Raw genomic sequence first — 21,299 nt, 5'->3', positions numbered from 1 at the left:
GACTTTCTAAAATATTAATAACAAGCTGTCAAGACATTTTTTGTAGTACTTTATGAAGACTGAAGGAGACTGAAGGTAAAACTGTCCTGAAGACGATAACTTGGTTATCGAAACGCACGTCAGACAGTGTAATTATGAGTGTTGGTGTAGTTATGACAAAAACAGTGCATTCAATATGTCCTTCTATATGTTTTTACAATTACATTGTCTGTCAGAAGACGCCTTTTTATATACGTAATCTAAATCTATTATTCCTATTTCTTCTTTAGCTCTTTCATGATAGTTTCCTCTAATAAATGATTCCTGAATCGAATATTCAAAGACATAGTTGAACCATATAATTATTTGGAAAACACTTAAAGGATTAATAATGAATTTTTGATGCCACCCTGTATAGCAGATGTTTTACCGATTCAAACTAACGTTTAATTAATAAGTGGATTAATGGATTTGATAATTTGCAAGTCATCAAATTCCTGTTTTCAAACTAGTTAAATTAATACGGGGCAGAATTAAACAAGTCGAGCATAAATTTATTTATGAACATCACGTTTGTATGAATTCTTGTTTTTATTATCGTGTTTATTTAGAATGGCGTAATCACCATTAGAACTAGCCTTCATAGATTTTGAAAAATTATTCGACTCAAATTCGACTAATCCCAAACAGCTTTGGAAAACTCAACATATCAACGAGCTTACCATGGTTAGCAATGATTATGATTGAAAAAGTCAATGACCATAAATATTTGAGACAATTACCACCTATATTACACCCTATATAAGTAAATAAACAAAATATGAATATTTTTATAATAGAAGTTATTAATATTGATAATCAATATACGCACGCCTATGGTTACCTCCTCTTCCTTCCCGCACCTTCTGGCGTAAACAAACATGGTCACCTCACAACGATCATAGCCTACTTCAATTACGTTTAAAAATTATATTTAATTTTTTCTGATCAATCAAATGTCTTGTTATAACGAATTTTTGTTACAAGAAACTTATTTTAAGGGTATTAATAACTATAATTTTACTTTTATTATAAAATTGCACGTCTATGTCCTCCTTAAAAACACAAGGAATCACCTTATATTAATGAATAACATTCATTTCAAATACATATTTTGACTTATTTATTAAAGAAATATCACCATATATGACATATTTACGTGGTTATCAGTGATAAAAGGCTAGGTTTTCAATTTTAAATTGAAAAAGAAATTATTTATATTAAAATAAAAATTAATAATAAATATACGCATGCCTATGGTTCCTTCCCTTCCCCGCCATCGGCGTCTGACATAAACAAACATGTTAAATTGGAAAGATCATAGCCTACCTTAATTACGTCTATAGATTATAACAATTTCTTCTTGACCAATCAGATTTTTAGAAATTTATTAGTTTCAAGTAATTATAACATTTGATTTTAGTAGTGTCAATGAGTGCAATTAGAGTATTAGTGTTAATTATTGGTTATTAATTTGATTAAACTGGTAAGATATAATTATAATTATTAAATTCCTTTATTCTAATGAAATACTTAACGTTTATTCTAATATATATATAACGTACAAATCCTTTTCACTGCTAGTAATTTAGAAATGTAATTTTATGAGAAAAAAATGGCGTCTCGGTAGTTTCTTCTTTATCGGATTTGCAATTTTACAAACTTGATTTGTACATTTACTTCATATTTGTAGGATTATTACTTAAATTACTGTATTTGAGTGAGAATTTCAATATATTTTATATAGAAGTTCATTATAATGAAGCTTAGGATCTATCGATCGACAGGATCTAGTTTTTATGTTGAATTCCTTATTTATTTTACGAAAATATAACGATTAGTTTTTTTTAATACTCGTCGTCATGTTCTGCTATGAAATGATATAAAAATGTCTGGGATATTATAAAACATTAAATTTATCGGCTTCCAGTCGAGTTTTTTTTAATAAATTGGTAATCGTAGGTTAAATGAAAAAAACTTGAAGCTTGGGTAGACATTTGCATTTTTTTATTCATTTACATTGTTATTTTTATTTTGAACATAAAAAAATATTTTCAATATGAAAAATGCGGTATGATTTGTTTTATAAAAAAGTTAAAAAATTATTTCTAATTAAGTCTTATAGTATGAAATATTACAATCTATAATATACAGGGGAAAGTCAAAACATTCAAACTAATCTAAAGTTCTTATAAAAAAATAGACCAGGGTAGATAAGTTTTAAAACAAAAAAAAATCATAGTAGAATGAAACTAATTGGAGAAGGAGGAGAATATAATAAAAAATGTTTTTCGTAAAAAAAATAAAAAACCAAAAATTTTTTTTATTTCAATTTTTCACTTGAATTTTGAGGTTATTTAAAAAAGTGTATATACAAAAGCTGTACATCTTTTCATCAACTATAATTTTGCTTTATGATGTTTTTTTGTAGGACTTTTAGTTTTGGAGGAAATTGGTATAAATCGTTTTTTAACCTTAAAAACTTCCTTATGACCTCAAATCACCCGTAATTTTATTTTTCCTTTCATTTTTATCATATTATTTTCTTTTTCCAACAGGTTTCATCACACTTTTATTTTTACCACTTTTCTTATTCATTATCTCATTTCTTAGGCTTTTACCCTGGTCTGTAAGGTCATTAACCTCTTTTGCTTGGTCTATATTTTTATATATATATTACGTAGCCTCGGATATACAGTGTTAATCAGAAATAATGAAAAGTTTACTTTTAGAAAACGTGTTTAAAGTTTATGTGTGTGAAAAATTGACGAATTTCATAATTAATTTTTGGGAACAAGAAGTGAACCCTTAATAAACATATTTTGAGGTTATAAAACATATCTGTCGGTCTATTTCCTTCATAAATTCATTAATTTATAGATAAAATGATATTTGGTAGACATTTTAGAATTGTTTTGGCGCTTATTTATACAAGGTGTTTCTAAATTCATGCGACGAAATTCAGGACGTGGTTGCTCGTATGAAATTAAAATGGGGTGTCCGTGTAACAAAATTTTCTCAGCCCACCCTTTTCTCTTGGTTTTGGGGAAAAAAATTTAAACAAAATAATATAACTTTCAAGTTTCTAGTTTTACTGAAATTAAAAAAAAAATGGAACCAATTTTAGTCGTCACCTTTTAAGGGCGATATCTCGGAAAGGGGTGGATTGAGGTAATTTTTTTTAATCTTAATTTCATACCTTCCGAATTTTGTTGTATGAATTTAGAAACACCTTGTAGGTCTTTAATTTTTTTTTGTATTTATGAGTATTTTTTCTTCATATTTTGATTGGTTTCTAATTTTCTTACAGAACGAATTTCGTAATATAGCGGTGGAAGCAATCAAAGGTAGGAAAATGTTGATATGATTAACAAAAATAGAATACGCTAAAAAATATTAATTTTAAAATTTCTATTTCCATCAGTTGAATTATTTAGATTAATTTTGATTATACAAATGAAAGAATTTGACTAATATTTTGTGAAAATGCGTTTTTCAAATTGATCTTAATTATTTTTCTCGAAAACTTTTTCAAAATCTTTATGTATTAAAACTTTTCGCACACACTATATAACCAATTTATATAATTACGATTAATAATATTTTTCAAGTATTCCCCATTTTTGTTATTCATATAGAGTGCCTGAAAAATTGAAATTTCTTCAATCAAATTCAGTACAGACGAATTTTAATATACGAGGGTTTGTTGAAAAATTTCTCACATAATCATTCAAAATATTCACTATACATATAATTTCTGTTATAACTTTCGTATATTAACAATGATTAATTTACCTGATTATGGATTAGACATAACAAGGAATCAAATTTTGCAAAATGTAATAATTAATTGACAAAGGGTAATTCGAAAAAAAAAAAAAAAAATAATTTTGGAAATAATATTCTGTTGAATTGAAATAATATATTTTTCCGCGTGTGTTTGATGTTATTTTGATTGAAATCACGTGGTTATCTTCGGGTACAATAAAGACTTGAACTTTTTGAAAATCTTTGAAGCTGGGATCGATGATCACGACGTGAAGCAGCAGGAATATGAAATGGAAAGGTTTTGTTGTTTGTTTATAGGTTTTTCTTTTTTAATTAGATAAAATTAATATTCCATCAACATTTTTTATAAATTTGTAATTATTTATACGAGGGAAGCTGGATAGTTGAGAAAATTTCGTTTTCAAAACAAGATATGTAGGAAACTAGACTTTTTTTGAATTAATTTGGAATAATATTATATAATGAGATAAAAAATTTCCCATTACAGTCTATTGATTCACTAATAACATTTTTGATAATTGAAATTGTTGTGAGAAAGCCTAATAATATCAGAAAGTATTTCAAAATTATGAAAAAAAGTGTTTAGATCACTGAAAAAATAATATTCCTAAATCAAATTGAATTATTTTGAAAAAATTTGCTATTTTTGATTAAATGAGGGTCAAATTATTTATGGTTATGGTGAAAATTTACACAGAATAGACTCAAATTAGTCGAAATGTCAACTTTTTGAGAAACTTTTCACAATTTAAATGAAATTTGAATTCTTTCTCAAAGTTTTTTATAATTTACATCAGAAAATTCTCATTTTTCGATAACATATTTGGAAAATACGGAAAATTTGACATCGATATGTTTATTTTGCTATGCTCATGTGAAGAGGTCGGGAAATATATGAAAATGCATAGAAAAAGCATAAAATTTGATTCAAAATTTCATACGACCTCGAAATTTAAACAATTTTCAACTTTTTTTTTAAATTTGTTTCAATCATATATAATTGACATCCCAATTCTCATTTTTCGATAAGTCCTGTTGAAAAGCCGGAAAATATATGAAAATGCATTGACCAAGCATAAAAGTTTCCCCAAAATATTTTATTATATCAATATCTAAACAATTTTCAACATTTTTGTGGAAATTTTTATAATTTTTATATAATTGACATACAAATATCCATTTTCCATTAAATTGTGTAAAAAAGCTGGAAAATGTATTGAACAAGCAATGAAATTAGATCCAAAATGTTTAAACAACTTTTCTTTCTTGGAAAATCATTTATATATATACCTAATTTGCTTCCAAATTATCATGTGTGGAATTTCTGGAAAATATCTAATAATTCGTAGGACTAGTGGGGAATATTTTCCAAAATTCTGTTTTATTAATATTTACACAATTTTTTGTGAATTTTCATCATTTTCATAAAATTGACATCCGCATGTCCCTTTTTCAATACGTGGTGTGGAAAATCCAGAGAATATCTCAAAACGTATTGGAAAAACGAGAAATTTGTTCAAAAAGTCCATTTTATATGAATATTCAAGCAGTTTTCAACTTAATTTTGAAAATTTTTAACAATTTTCTATAATTGACAATCCGCTTTTCTATTTTTCAATAACTCGTGTGGAAAAGCTGACAAATATCTAAAATTGCATGAAACCAGTAAAAAACTCGATGTTTCATCAATATTTACACAATTTTCTTGTGAATTTTCATCATTTTCATATAATTGACATGCGCATTCCCATTTTTCAATACGTGGTGTGGAAAATCCAGAGAATATCTCCAAACGTATTGGAACAACGAGAAATTTGTTGAAAAATTTCATTTTATATGAATATTCAAACAGTTTTCAACTTAATGTTGAAAATTTTTAACAATTTTTTATAATTGACACCCGCTTTTCTATTTTTCAATAAATTCGCGTTGATAAACTGAAAAAGATCTGAAAATGCATTAAACAATTATAAAACTTGATGAAAAAGGAAAAAACGTAAAATTTTGACACAATGTTCAAATTGTCTATGTAGTATTATATATTTTTGGATAAATTATTCATATTATACAGATTGTTTCAATAAGTGGAATAATAAAATAGGAATTTTACTCACAAAAATTTTCTATAGAACATATATTATATTTTTGTAAGAATATACAAGCGCAAATAGAAATATACTAATTCAATTTTTTTTTAAACTAAAATCATTTGTTTCACATTTGTTTCAGTTGTATTTACCTAAATTCAAATTTAAATGAAAAATATTTCCATCTGCATGAGTTTGATCTCATTATTAGTAGAATTTTCTTGTATTTCATCCTGTAGACATCGTGTGATTTGAATGGTCTTCTTGATAATTATTTTTCAGGTAAGATTTTCCTGAACTACAAGGACAGTGCTGTTGGGTAAACCTGATTTTTCTATAAACCGTTAGACTTTTAATTCAACAATTAAAAATTAATAAATAATTTGTATCAACAAACCAAAAAACGAAAAAAAAATTGTGAAAAGCTTTTAAATATAAATTTTCTTCTCCAAATTTTTAAACAAAATCGGATTTTATATTAAAATTAGTTCCCTATAAATTACGGGTACTGGCTCGAAGTTGCTCTAACGTAGTGGACTTAGAGTCTGTATTATGGAGATGATCATGTGATGTATGAGACCGATGTTAGTTATGATTGTGTTTTATCGATACCGCCGGGTTTTTCGGTAACTTCGGTCGCGTTTCGAATGTTTATGGAGGCAAATAGAAGTCCAGAGGCGACCATGGAAAAGGTGAAGATATCCACCACGTAAGTACTTTTTATCATTATCATGATAAATAAAGTAACAAATTTAGTCTTCGTTGGAGAAAATGTTTATACTTTGATAATTATACTGTCTAAAAGTGCCTATAGAACTTCTGGTAGCACTACAACCCTTTAATACATTCACGTATTTGTAAAAAATGTTTGAACCACGATGATTCTGCATTAAAAACGTTAAAAAATGGTAGCAAATTAAGTACTCCTTACAACAATAACATCAAATTTTGTATCATTACAATCCTTTAATACATTCACGTATTTGTGAAAAACTTTTAAATCACGATGATTATGAATTAAAAGCCTTAAAAAATGAACTTAGAACGTTTGGTAGCAAATTTAGTACTCGTTAGAACAATAACATCAAATTTTGTATCACTACAACCCTTTAATACATTCACATATTTGTAAAAAATCTTTATATCATGATGGTTATGCATTAAAAGCCTTAAAAAATAAACTTAGAACGTTTGGTAGCAAATTTAGTACTCGTTAGAACAATAACATCAAATTTTGTATCACTACAACCCTTTAATACATTCATGTATTTGTAAAAAATGTTTAAGCCATGATGATTACACATAAAAACCCTTAAAAAGTGCATATAGAACGTCTGGTAGTGAATTGAGTGCTCTTTAGAACAATTTAATCGAATTTTGTATCACTACAACCCTTTAATACATTCAAGAATTTGTGAAAAATGTTCAAACCACGATGACAACACATAAAAACCCTTAAAAAGTGCATTTAGAACGTCTGGTGGTGAATTGAGTACTCTTGAGAACAATTAAATCGAATTTTGTATCACTACAACCCTTTAATACATTCAAGTATTTGTAAAAAATATTCAAACCACGATGATTACGCATAAAAACCCTTAAAAAGTGCATTTAGAACGTCTGGTAGTGAATTAAGTGCTTTTTAGAACAATAACATCAAATTTTGTATCACTACAACCCTTTAATACATTCACATATTTGTAAAAAATCTTTATATCATGATGATTATGCATTAAAAGCCTTAAAAAATAAACTTAGAACGTTTGGTAGCAAATGTAGTACTAGTTAGAACAATAACATCAAATTTTGTATCACTACAACCCTTTAATACATTCACATATTTGTAAAAAATCTTTATATCATGATGATTAAGCATTAAAAGCCTTAAAAAATAAACTTAGAACGTTTGGTAGCAAATGTAGTACTCGTTAGAACAATAACATCAAATTTTGTATCACTACAACCCTTTAATACATTCACATATTTGTAAAAAATCTTTATATCACGATGATTATGCATTGAAAGCCTTAAAAAATAAACTTAGAACGTTTGGTAGCAAATTTAGTACTCGTTAGAACAATAACATCAAATTTTGTATCACTACAACCCTTTAATACATTCATGTATTTGTAAAAAATGTTTAAGCCATGATGATTACACATAAAAACCCTTAAAAAGTGCATATAGAACATCTGGTAGTGAATTGAGTGCTCTTTAGAACAATTTAATCGAATTTTGTATCACTACAACCCTTTAATACATTCAAGAATTTGTGAAAAATGTTCAAACCACGATGACAACACATAAAAACCCTTAAAAAGTGCATTTAGAACGTCTGGTGGTGAATTGAGTACTCTTGAGAACAATTAAATCGAATTTTGTATCACTACAACCCTTTAATACATTCAAGTATTTGTAAAAAATATTCAAACCACGATGATAATACATAAAAACCCTTAAAAAGTGCATATAGAACGTCTGGTAGTGAATTGAGTGCTCTTTAGAACAATTTAATCGAATTTTGTATCACTACAACCCTTTAATACATTCAAGAATTTGTGAAAAATGTTCAAACCACGATGACAACACATAAAAACCCTTAAAAAGTGCATTTAGAACGTCTGGTGGTGAATTGAGTACTCTTGAGAACAATTAAATCGAATTTTGTATCACTACAACCCTTTAATACATTCAAGTATTTGTAAAAAATATTCAAACCACGATGATTACACATAAAAACCCTTAAAAAGTGCATATAGAACGTCTGGTAGTGAATTGAGTGCTCTTTAGAACAATTTAATCGAATTTTGTATCACTACAACCCTTTAATACATTCAAGAATTTGTGAAAAATGTTCAAACCACGATGACAACACATAAAAACCCTTAAAAAGTGCATTTAGAACGTCTGGTGGTGAATTGAGTACTCTTGAGAACAATTAAATCGAATTTTGTATCACTACAACCCTTTAATACATTCAAGTATTTGTAAAAAATATTCAAACCACGATGATTACGCATAAAAACCCTTAAAAAGTGCATTTAGAAAGTCTGGTAGTGAATTAAGTGCTTTTTAGAACAATAACATCAAATTTTGTATCACTACAACCCTTTAATACATTCACATATTTGTAAAAAATCTTTATATCATGATGATTATGCATTAAAAGCCTTAAAAAATAAACTTAGAACGTTTGGTAGCAAATGTAGTACTAGTTAGAACAATAACATCAAATTTTGTATCACTACAACCCTTTAATACATTCACATATTTGTAAAAAATCTTTATATCATGATGATTATGCATTAAAAGCCTTAAAAAATAAACTTAGAACGTTTGGTAGCAAATGTAGTACTCGTTAGAACAATAACATCAAATTTTGTATCACTACAACCCTTTAATACATTCACATATTTGTAAAAAATCTTTATATCACGATGATTATGCATTAAAAGCCTTAAAAAATAAACTTAGAACGTTTGGTAGCAAATTTTGTACTCGTTAGAACAATAACATCAAATTTTGTATCACTACAACCCTTTAATACATTCATGTATTTGTAAAAAATGTTTAAGCCATGATGATTACACATAAAAACCCTTAAAAAGTGCATATAGAACATCTGGTAGTGAATTGAGTGCTCTTTAGAACAATTTAATTGAATTTTGTATCACTACAACCCTTTAATACATTCAAGAATTTGTGAAAAATGTTCAAACCACGATGACAACACATAAAAACCCTTAAAAAGTGCATATAGAACGTCTGGTAGTGAATTGAGTGCTCTTTAGAACAATTTAATCGAATTTTGTATCACTACAACCCTTTAATACATTCAAGAATTTGTGAAAAATGTTCAAACCACGATGACAACACATAAAAACCCTTAAAAAGTGCATTTAGAACGTCTGGTGGTGAATTGAGTGCTCTTTAGAACAATTAAATCGAATTTTGTATCACTACAACCCTTTAATACATTCAAGTATTTGTAAAAAATATTCAAACCACGATGATAATACATAAAAACCCTTAAAAAGTGCATTTATAACGTCTGGTAGTGAATTGAGTACTCTTGAGAACAATTAAATCGAATTTTGTATCACTACAACCCTTTGATACATTCAAGTATTTGTAAAAAATATTCAAACCACGATGATTACGCATAAAAACCCTTAAAAAGTGCATTTAGAACATCTGGTAGTAAATTAAGTGCTAGAACAATTAAATCAAATTTTGTATCACTACAACCCTTTGATACATTCAAGTATTTGTAAAAAATATTCAAACCACGATGATTACGCATAAAAACCCTTAAAAAGTGCATTTAGAACATCTGGTAGTAAATTAAGTGCTAGAACAATTAAATCAAATTTTGTATCACTACAACCCTTTAATACATTCACGTATTTGTAAAAAATGTTTAAACCACGATGATTATGAATTAAAACCTTTAAAAAATACATTTAGAACGTTTGGTAGCAAATTTAGTACTCCTTAGAACAATAACATCAAATTTTGTATCACTACAACCCTTTAATACATTCACGTATTTGTAAAAAATGTTTAAACCACGATGATTACTAGTAGAAAATATAGTATTTATTGAGTATACAAATTGCTTTGTCAAAGTTCTTTGTAAATCATGCTTTAAGTTCATACTGAAATAATTCATGAAATAATAGAAAGTATGAAAGAACAGTTTTTTTTAGAGTTGTGAACATACGCAAGCGGACGTGGACCGTAAATCTGTCAAAAGCATGCGTCCAAAAGCATCGTTCTTCATCCAACTGCCCAATCTACATTCTTGTATTATACCGCATGTCTTTCCAAACTTAAAATTCATAGATTTCTTCGATTTTCGAGAATTCGACATCTCTACCTGTCAGATTGAGATGATATTTCGATAAATGATACTAGAAACACGACGAAAATAAACTGTAAAATCACTTGAATATGAATGAATGATAGAATTAGATAATTAAACGTGGGGGGACACGTTTTATGGGGTTTTATAAAAAAACACGATTTTTAGGTTATGTTAGGTCTCTCCAAAAAACTTTTTTTCCCTCGGAAATTACTTTTTTAGTTAGAATTAGATAATTAAACTTGAGGGAACATGTTTTATGAGGTTTTATCGAAAAAAACACGATTTTTAGGGATAGGTTGGGCCTCTCTAAACAACACATGGGATAGACATGTTTTATGGTGTATTATGTGGGTATTGGTGTTAAAAGATAAGGCGTGGATATGGGTGTTAAAAGGGCATGAATATTTTAAATAATCACAATTCTTTCAAACTTTACCCTACCTTTAAATATCTGGTTTTATCTAATAAACTATTTTCAAGATGGGGAAAATTTCTTGGAGCGATTTTTGCCTGGGGCCCCAATTCGTAATAATCACCCATAAAACTAACCTTCCACTCATGAAAATGGATTTAAAAGTTCAGGGAAAGTTTTTACTTTCTTGCAGTTCCAGACTCTACTGACTGGACTATAATTTTATACAGAAAGTTAGTAATTAGCTGTAAAGTAGGATTTTCCTTTACAGATTTACAGATTGTTGAAAACCATTAATTGAGTTGAAAATTTTAAACGTATTACTTAAGAAAACACTAATTTTAGTCAAATGGGACATTCTGTACATATATATATATATATATATATATATATATATATATATATATATATATATATATATATATATATCCCGCAGTCCCGTCCGGTTACCATTATACTAGTTGATGCTCCTGAAACCGCGACTATAAATTCATTTGAAGGGTTGAAGGGTGGAGGAATACGAGAATAGTCAAATTGCTGAGATTAGTTCTTTAGGGTACCAGTAAAATTATGTAACACCAAACTAGGGTTTTACATCCCTTAATTTTCAGTTATATGAAATAAATGGGGTATCTTGAATAAAATATCTAAAATAAATTTTCCGAATTATTGAAGAAACAGACGACATTTTACATAAGTCTATTCGCAATTAAATACAAATGAAAAGAATTTAACAAAAATGTATATATATATATATATATATATATATATATATATATATATATATATATATATATTATTTTTTCCATCGAAACAAGAGGCAGTAGGCGGTGAATTTGACGGCGAAGAAGTTATGTTGAAGCATGCGCTTCAGTAATTCCCGCCACTAAGGAAAATCCGTGTTTGTCTTTCCGCAGCATCCGATTTCTAGTTGCCGCGCGACTCTTTTTTTGAAACGTTGCGTGTTTTTAGCGTTCCGGGATAAAATATTTACGAGGAATTTACCGTGGAAAGCACGTGTTTAAATTTTTTTTTTCAATGATCGGTTAATGGTAAATTAAGTATGGATATTTCGAGGTTACTGGGAGCTTAAATACATTTTCTCTTGTTGTTTGGCAGGTGAGTTTTGCGAAAAAATGACATTTTCTATCGATCTTATAAAAATGAAGTAGTAGAAAAGTTTATTTCTCTAAAGTTATCAAACAACTGACTTAAAACATGCTTTCTGGTCCACTAAGAGTTTACGTATATCTGCAAAGAACCAGCGATCTTTATCTCGCCTAAGGAAATTTTTGGAAAGTGTTTTTTTTTTCAAAAATTACGTGAAACTATACAGGAAAATTTATCACAAGACAATTAAAGCTGAGAAAGATATTTATTATAATTGGAAATTTGTCAGTTCTCGTAATATTTCTAAAGAAACTCCGACTAAACTGCAGGGACACCTTTAAGAGATTAAAAATCCTGACTCTTGAATCCTACTACTCCTACTCACTCCATGTTCAAAATTAGTTGAAGGCTCATTATTTTACAATGCAAAAAAGTGCAAAATCACTTGCCATTTGAAATCAAATCGATATAATCTTTTCCCGTATATAGTAATAATTTTATGGGGTATTTTCTGGAATGTGTCTTCTACTTTTTAAACAATTATTACCTAGTATTAACATAATTTGCTTGTTTCATACGAAATAATGAAAATTTATTCCCTGAAAAATGGTTCTGGATACAATTAACTACAAGAAATCAAACCACAAAATCAACAAAAATCAGTAAAAGTACGAGAATTTGATACTTAAATTTTGAGATATGGCAACACTGCTGCAGATGATGAAGATGATGATGATGTCGATGAAAAATTATGAATCTACGCAAATAAACTTGAAACAACAATCGACTATGGGTCTTTCGAGATAAAAGCTGTTCGCGCACGAATCAAATGGCCGGTCACTTGCTTTTTCGAAATAACTTTACCTCTCGCTACCGTTCCATTAGGGCCAATTCTGAATGCTCTGTTTGTCAAAACATCAAGGAAACCAATCGCAGATGACGATTTTCCATTATGACACATAAGTTTAAACCAAAACGTTTTTGAACAGTCAAAACATCGAATCACAGATTTTGGAGGTACCTCAATCGAAATGGAATTGCTTCAAACCCACATCTAATTATAAAAATTATCGAGCAACTCTCGTACAACTAATTTGTTTTAATAAAACAGTTGATTAACAAAAATAATAACATGGAGTTACTGATTTTTCATCCTATGTTTTGAAAATTATCGTACGGTATATAAATATTTTCAAGCGAATTTCTAAACTAAATAATATTGAAACCAAATATTAATTACCGTCTATTGTTATTTTGGGTTTTCACGTACTACTGACATCAAAATTGTATGTGAAATTTGTGTTTAAAACAATGTTTTTTTAATAATCAAAACATCGTGATGAGTTTATCCAATACACTGTTTGATTTCAATTCATTTTCTATGATATTAGATTTTTTTAACAATATTTGTACACAACTGAACACTAATTTAGAATCAATTGAAGCTCTATATAGTGTGTTTGAAAATAAAAGGTGATCCTTTATCTAGGAGAGATATGAAATTGAGAAATATTCGGGGTTTGCTCTGTAAAAAATTTTCGTAACGCCATCCGTATTCCAGATTAATGATGTTAAAGAAAAAAATGTAAATTTGAAATCATATTTTCTTTATTAATGGTTCTTGGCCTACCAGAATTTATTTTTTTGAGTGCCACATTCCCACATTTCGAAATTATTTATAGTTTCTACCACAAAACTGTAATGTATTTTGATTTGTCCATGAAGCAACTCTCTTCACCATTAAACTCTAAAAGCAACTCCTCGATTACTGCCGCTTCCAACCAAGCTCCTCGTCAAGGCTAAGCTTTGCACCTACTGTAAAACAATGTAAATATCTTAGACAAACACTTTGATATCCCCAGTTTCAGACAAAAGTCAATTCTAATTCTAAAATGAGCATCATCTGCAGCTCCCTCATCGGTTTCCAAGAGTTAATTAAATCAATTATTTACTTGGCTGACTTCAGGTTAATCGTTCCATCCGATAAATGTATTCCATAGAACCGAGGACGTTTCTTACTTCATTAAAACACCTTCACTCACTTCTTCGTAATATACCCTCATAAGGAATAAGTTAGTTGGTAAAATGTACGCGGCGCAGATGAAGTTTGAGGTCGTGTGATTGATCCCGTCTTTCGGATTAATTAAAATAATTTCACGCCGCGGTGAAGGGCTTCAAAGAAAATCTATTTTGAGTTTAGGGATGATTTTTGACTTTGTATATTGATTCTGACTATATTATCAATGTTGGAATGAATACGGGTGACATCTTTAGGGTGTTGTACCAAAAATTAATGCGAGGTGGTTGAATCGAATTCTCTAGCAATATTAGACATAAGGAACGCCTTCATCTCGGCCTGGTGGATCGACATCTTAGAGGTATTTGAAGACCTCTTCGGAATTTAAGTCTATTTGACTCAAGTTGTGGACGATTATTCAATAAATAGGGAAAAAACGATAACAAATTACCGTTGGAATCGCTCAAGTGAGATCTAGTGATCTTAGATACGAAGTTGATTTTATAGCTATATATAAGAAAGACAGCTCAAGAAGCTATCGAGAGCTTAAGGAACATATTAACCGAAGAAAATTGATGGCGACGATTTACTCAATTCATCTGTATGGGACGGAGGTCTGATCAGATGCCATGAGAATGAAGAAAACTTTTAAAACGATTATGATGGTGCAGGATGTTATAGCTGTGGCAGATATAATCCCCGTGGACCTCCTGGTTTTCGAGAGTAAGAGGATGATAACACGACAGGATGCAGCAATCATCCATCAGTTCTCATGGTGGAATCCATTACTTGGATTCCGCTTCTTGGATCTTCTTAAAAAAGTTTGAATATAGAGTTTGAAACAACTGAGATTAAAGCGAGTTCAGAGTTCAAGTACCTAGATGGAGTTTTGATGGATTTGAATTTTGAAATAGTTGAAAGAGCATCAAAAAAATTACAAACTTAGCAAGGATAATGCCAAATATCTATTGCAAAAGGCAGGATTCTATGAACAGATTCTTACTGCAAACCGCGTGAAAAATCATTTTTAACTAAATAAATTGATAGCAGCACAGCCAAAGAGCTGGGAGTTGAATGAAAGGGGGTCAAATAATAACGAAATTTCTGCCAATCGACTTAATGGTAGCGGTGATACGCTTTTTATATAAGACATTGAAAGAGATGACAAAAAGATGGGAAAACAACTTGGATTTGATAAAAAAATGAGATCTAATGCAAACTTGAGAAAACACCCACCAATCGTATTCATCAGATCTATCCCCCATCGATTTTTCACCATTTCCTAGCTTCTTAACATTTTTATTTCAAGTAAATAATCCCAGCGATTTTCGGACGTACGCAGTAAGTCATAATAATCAATCTACATTGAAAACTAATAAAAAAATGATTATAACGGTTGAAACAGTTTGACATACGCAGTGCAGGTCTTGTAGGGCATGAAAATGAGTAGGTGGCAACGTTGAAAGAGTATGAACAATAAGTTCGCCACGAATTTAAATTTGACTTTGACGTCGTTTAGGAAATGGCGCATTTGCATCTAATCTTTCGATTTCTTCTGAACGCCTTCCACGAAATAGTCAATCCACGTCGTCAGGAAGAAGAAACTGCTGGTGACTTTGTCGAGAGGTCAGCAAATCTCAAGAATTTTAATATTTGATGGAAATCTGTTTGTGGTTTTTATTGAGGTCCAAATTTAGTAGACATTCGAAGAATATTTTAGTTTATTTTGTTATAACATGTAAGATAACGAATTTTTAAAATCTAGATGTGGCTGATTTGCAAAATATAATTGAGTTTTCGTATTCGTACATTGCACAATAAAATTAAACGATTCATGTGGCAAAAAGACTTCTACACACCTTCATCAGGTAACACATTAGGATTTGGACCTGCAATACCAAGGAATTCTGGAGTATTTCATCGAGGTGGATCGTCATAAATAGATAAAGTGTTATCAAGGTCTGAAAAGGTTGAAGGAAGAGGAATTTTTCAACAAGATGAAGACGTAAAGAGAAAAAGGATTAAAAAAGTTGGAATCTTCACTGGTTTAGGTGTACCGAAAAATATCTGGTTTTTTGACCCTCGTATGTTCAATTACCACCATTGCTACTCACATATCCAAGAGATATTTTTCTAGATTTCCATTTTTGTTTTATTCGTTTCATAGTTTTGCACGATTCTCTTTCGTAGATTTTCATTAAAGTTGTTGGGAACTAATGGCATGTGCATGATAAGCGAGATACTCCAAACTACACAAATTCAAATTTAAAATAAAACCAAAAACTGGATATTTTATTAAGGGATGAAATTTATACATATTTTGATATAATTATTCGGTATTATATGATTGAAACTTGAAACATTGAATAGTTTGTAAACTGTGATATTTTTCGAAATTTTTAACATATAGTCAGATGAAAATCAACGAGAACTGTCATTTAAAATTATTTCCACATGCTGTAAGCTGTAAATAAAATAATAATATATAAAGGAAATCGGTTGAACTAGGGATGTAACAACCCTAAGTTGTATTAATCTTCATTAGAGGATATCTGAGGATAAGCTGTGGAAACTAGCTCATTATCGATGAGTTAGATTTATGTCTTTTACTTTAAATAAATCTCCTTTTTTTCCCATGAGGAACTAACCATCTTCAAAAATTATAATACAGTAGAATTCTTATATTTTGATGCCTCCAATATTTTAAATATATGATTTCTAACCTCTTCGGCGATTTTCAGGAAAGTCACGTGATACCTGGTTTGTTGAAGAAGGTCCTGCACCACGTATCAACCTCGTCGTAAAGCATATCAGGTTGAAGACAAAGGATCATTCAACAATTATGATGAGGAAGATTCGAAAATTTCGACAGAAAAATGTTGATTAATTCAGTGGTTTAAAATCATGGCAAATGAAGGAGTGTTGGTATTCTTGACTTCTCCGCGAGCTCAATATGTCTTTTTAAAGTTTGCCAGAACATTGTAGCGGTCTGGTAACAGAAAATAATCCAAGGGAGCTAATTTTGGCGAATAAGGTGCATGAGGTAACAATTCAAACTTCAATTCATTAATTTTGGCAATGCACTTTCTTCTTAGCCAAATGCGATCGTTTTTGCTTGATTTCTTCGCTCAAACGTATTGCAATAGGTTCACGAAAGTAGCTTCCTAGCGTCACCTCCTCGGTCTTTTCTACATTTACTTCCAAAGGTTTCGTGGAAGTGTCCAACTATCCTGTTTTTTTCATCTGGGTAGTGCTATACAATTCTTTTCTTTTTCTGGCAAATATTGGTTGTCCTTACTCTACCAATCTTCACGAATTATCAGACACTTATCTTTTTTCGTTATTTCTTTCTTGTTGTCTTAACCATTTGTATTAGCTCATTTGTATGTTGGTTTAGGTACTCAACGCTTGGAGTCTTCTAGAGGTATCGCTCCTGATTTGTTGCGTCTTGCTGTACTCTTCTAAGTCTTCAGATTAATGTCCTGTTGGGATTCGACATTTTTGTGGTTACTGTATACAATTCCCACTTGTAGTCTTCCTTTTATTTTCCTCCTCTTTTCCACAAGATGATGGTCCTAATGAGGTGGACCAAATTCTGCAATTCAAGATTGAATTGTCTTCCGAGAATCCCTACTAATCGTTTTTTTTTGTTTGTATGTCTTCTCTAAACATTAAATCATCTTAATTTAGTCTTCAATTCAAAATTGGTGGAAATGGTTAAAGATATATCACAAATTGACATGGTTTTTGAAACAAAATGTCTCTCTCATAGGTGGTCCAGGTAATTCTTGTCCCACGATGTCATTACCTAGTTCTTTTTAACTTTGATGCCGTTTTTCTAGTGATGAAAAAAGGCTCTTGGAGTAGTTAGTAGATTCAAATTTTGATGGAGCACCCAGTGTATTTAACTTTGTTTAACAAATACAAGAAGAAATTAATAATCTCTTTTAAATATTGAATACATTGAAAAATGTTTTATTAATAGGTGTATTTTTTATGCAATGGGAGATGTTTGTGGTCTTGAAAGTAAACTGGGACAATAAAAGGAGATATATCATTGTCTTGAAATGAACAGTGAGACAATGAGTTTTCTTTTCGAGGAAATATAATCATGAGAAATATTAATCGAGAGAAAGAGGCAACTCAGACGGAATAATCAAAAATTTGCATACATATTAAATAAAAAAATGATCGTTCTAGAAGAACGGGAAACTTTGGAAAATTTCCCGAACGGAAAATCGCAATACCTCGCTAGGGAAACATTTTCGAATCGATCTATAAAAACCTAGTAATCAGATCCGAGAGCGGAGCTGCCATAACTCTAGATTGGTGAGAGATATCTTCAAGATCTAGCTCGTTTCGGTGCCCGATGCAATAATGAAGCGGATTTACTTCCCAGATTGGGATCGATAAATCCACCAATGGTACCAAAACCTATTCTTGTTGTAACCAAAATTTTTGCTATTTCAACGTCTGCTTGCAATGAATAGAGATACCTAGTGCACAAAGAAAAGCCTTCTGATTCTCTCACCAAACAACTGCGAATTAAATTTCTTATCCACGTGCCTTTTCGGTATTGGAGCCTTTTTAATTAATAAAGAATCGATTTGGTTATTAAAAGTTCATAAATCCGTTTATCAGTACCCGGTTTTTCTTGAAATATGAAACTGAGCGTAAAAACCATATCAAACTTTGAACAAAACTTTCTCCTAATTAATGATATTCAGTTGTCTAACTGAGTAGAAGCTGTTTTCGTACGAAATTCGAAATTCCCCCAACTAAGTTATCCTCCTTGTTTTGGACCGAATCAACGATCCATCTAATTTTTTTAATTGAATTCCCTGAAAGTTTAATTGTTGTAATGGATTCGAAAGATTTAATACAAGACGTTCGAAAGACGTCGACGTTAAATATTTAACTATGAACTGTCAAGATAGTATAAATTCCTTCAACGGCACTCATTTTGTAGTCCAGTTATTTCCCAAATCCGAAAAATTCCTTTTTTTTATTATAGTTATTCTGTATAATACGGATAGAGCTTAGTTAGTTCATGTTTTTTGCTATAGCTAATCTATTTTCTTGTGATTTTTGTTCCTATAAAATACTAATCAAAAAGATATACAAGAAACTTGCTCAAGAGCTTTCTCTTTAAAGGGAGAGGGACATTGAAAATACGTGCTCTGGAAACTTCTTCATATCGACAACCCCCAATCGGCCATACAGTTGTCCATCCGATTTAGTGCCATATAATATACGTATTATTGCATAACCCCCGTAGATTCTACTATCATTCCTTGCAAACCATCTAGAGATTCTTCTACTTGTTGTAAACCCTATGGAAACTTTTAAAACTTCTTCATATCGCAACCCCTCATCGGCCATCCAGTTGTCCATCCAATTTAGTGCCATATAATATACGTATTATTGCATAACCCCCATAGATTCTACTGTCATTCCTTGCAAACCATCTAGAGATTCTTCTACTTGTTGTAAACCCTCTGGAAACTTTTAAAACTTCTTCATATCGCAACTCCTCATCGGCCATCCAGTTGTCCATCCGATTTAGTGCCATATAATATACGTATTATTGCATAACCCCCGTAGATTCTACTGTCATTCCTTGCAAACCATGTATAGATTCTTCTACTTGTTGTAAACCCTCTGGAAACTTCTTCATATCGACAACTCTCAATCGGCCATCCACTTGTCCATCCGATTCAGTGTTATATTAAATATGTATTATTACAACTACCCTCGTATAGGAAGAAAATTTTAATATTAAGATAAACAATTTTCGCGTTTTTACCATTGAATTGAAACTTTCTTTTCATTATTTTGAGAAAATAGCTCAAACCGGTCTAATTTTTATTTAGATCTCGAGGAAACCAATTTACAAGTTCGCGTCAAACTCTTCCGGGAAAAAAAAGTCGAGGGACATTGACAGAATCATTTGTTCGCATGAATGCGTTCGCGAGACAAATTGATTTTGAAATGATGGATTACGATATTCGAGGATTTCACAAAAACAATCATTAGGTTGTGAATTGACTGATGACTGAATCGAATTGATGAAGGTATCAAATATTGAGTCGTTTTTTAGTAAACATGAGGAGAAGTCACTAAATCGTAATATATCTCAAAATTAAGGCATTTCATCAACACGTACATGCGAAAAAAATGATCTACGGGGGTTGTCTGATGAGAAGTCTATTTTTAAATCAATACATTCAGTCCTGCGATGGTTTCAATTCTTTTAAATAATAGTGTGTGTCCTGATGGAAACGCACTTCGTTCTTCTTTAGTTGAAATCACTTTTTTGCATTCTCAACAATTACCGAACGCCATCTATAAAATGTGGCCTATACTCCACTTGTAAAATTGGATTTTGGTGAATCTAATTTAATCATACCATCACTTCCTGCAAGTTATCTACGTTTTTGGCTGTTGTTTTTATTTGTAGCACTATTTATGGATGTCATTTCATAGAAAAACATATTTTTCTATGAAACTGTTTATCTTAATCGGGAACAGACGATTTTCGTACGCCCTTAACCTATAAATATACTGAAAACATCTAGTACGAAACAAATGTAATTAATAATAATCCTGAAGGATATTATGCACGAGTTGTATTGTTCGTTATTCATCTTATTTCTCATTAATTTTCTTAATCCCAAACTTCATTACTGCTCGCATTTATTAGGTTATGAAAGATTAATTATTATTTTATGATCTTTTTTGCGTAAAAAAAACGAATATTTGGTATAGTATATCCTTTAATCCTTCAAGAGTTTTTATAATGATTTGAATTTCATTTATTAGATATTTAAACGATTTTTGGTAATTTTCTATAGTGGGTTGGTGCACCTGAATAACAGTTCCATTTTGACAGCTGACGATGCATTATTCGTCATATTAATTTCAAGACATTTTTTACAATAAATTATAATAAAAATTTACAGTTAACAAATTTTTTTGCTAGTAGTGAAGTTGAGAAAA

The 21,299-nt window shown here is 30.1% G+C and overlaps 1 protein-coding gene across 5 annotated transcripts in view; it reads left to right on the top strand.

Moving 5' to 3' along the window:
- Positions 1-1,309: 1,309 nt before the first annotated feature.
- The window catches only part of LOC130445440 (lachesin-like), a 102,143-nt gene continuing 82,153 nt past the window's right edge, over positions 1,310-21,299 (top strand). For 2 of the 5 annotated variants that reach the window (XM_056781052.1, XM_056781056.1), the window contains exons 1-3: positions 1,312-1,504; positions 3,329-3,365; positions 6,177-6,603. The gene's annotated coding sequence lies outside the window, so the exon portion shown is untranslated. Of the gene's footprint in view, positions 1,505-3,328; positions 3,366-6,176; positions 6,604-17,039; positions 17,344-21,299 lie in introns of those variants that run through there. The other 3 variants (XM_056781053.1, XM_056781054.1, XM_056781055.1) reach the window with 3 other exon arrangements.

This window comes from Diorhabda sublineata, chromosome 6, assembly GCF_026230105.1.
Source record: "Diorhabda sublineata isolate icDioSubl1.1 chromosome 6, icDioSubl1.1, whole genome shotgun sequence".
NCBI classification, from domain to species: domain Eukaryota; kingdom Metazoa; phylum Arthropoda; class Insecta; order Coleoptera; family Chrysomelidae; genus Diorhabda; species Diorhabda sublineata.
This window is presented reverse-complemented; position numbering and strand designations above follow the sequence as displayed.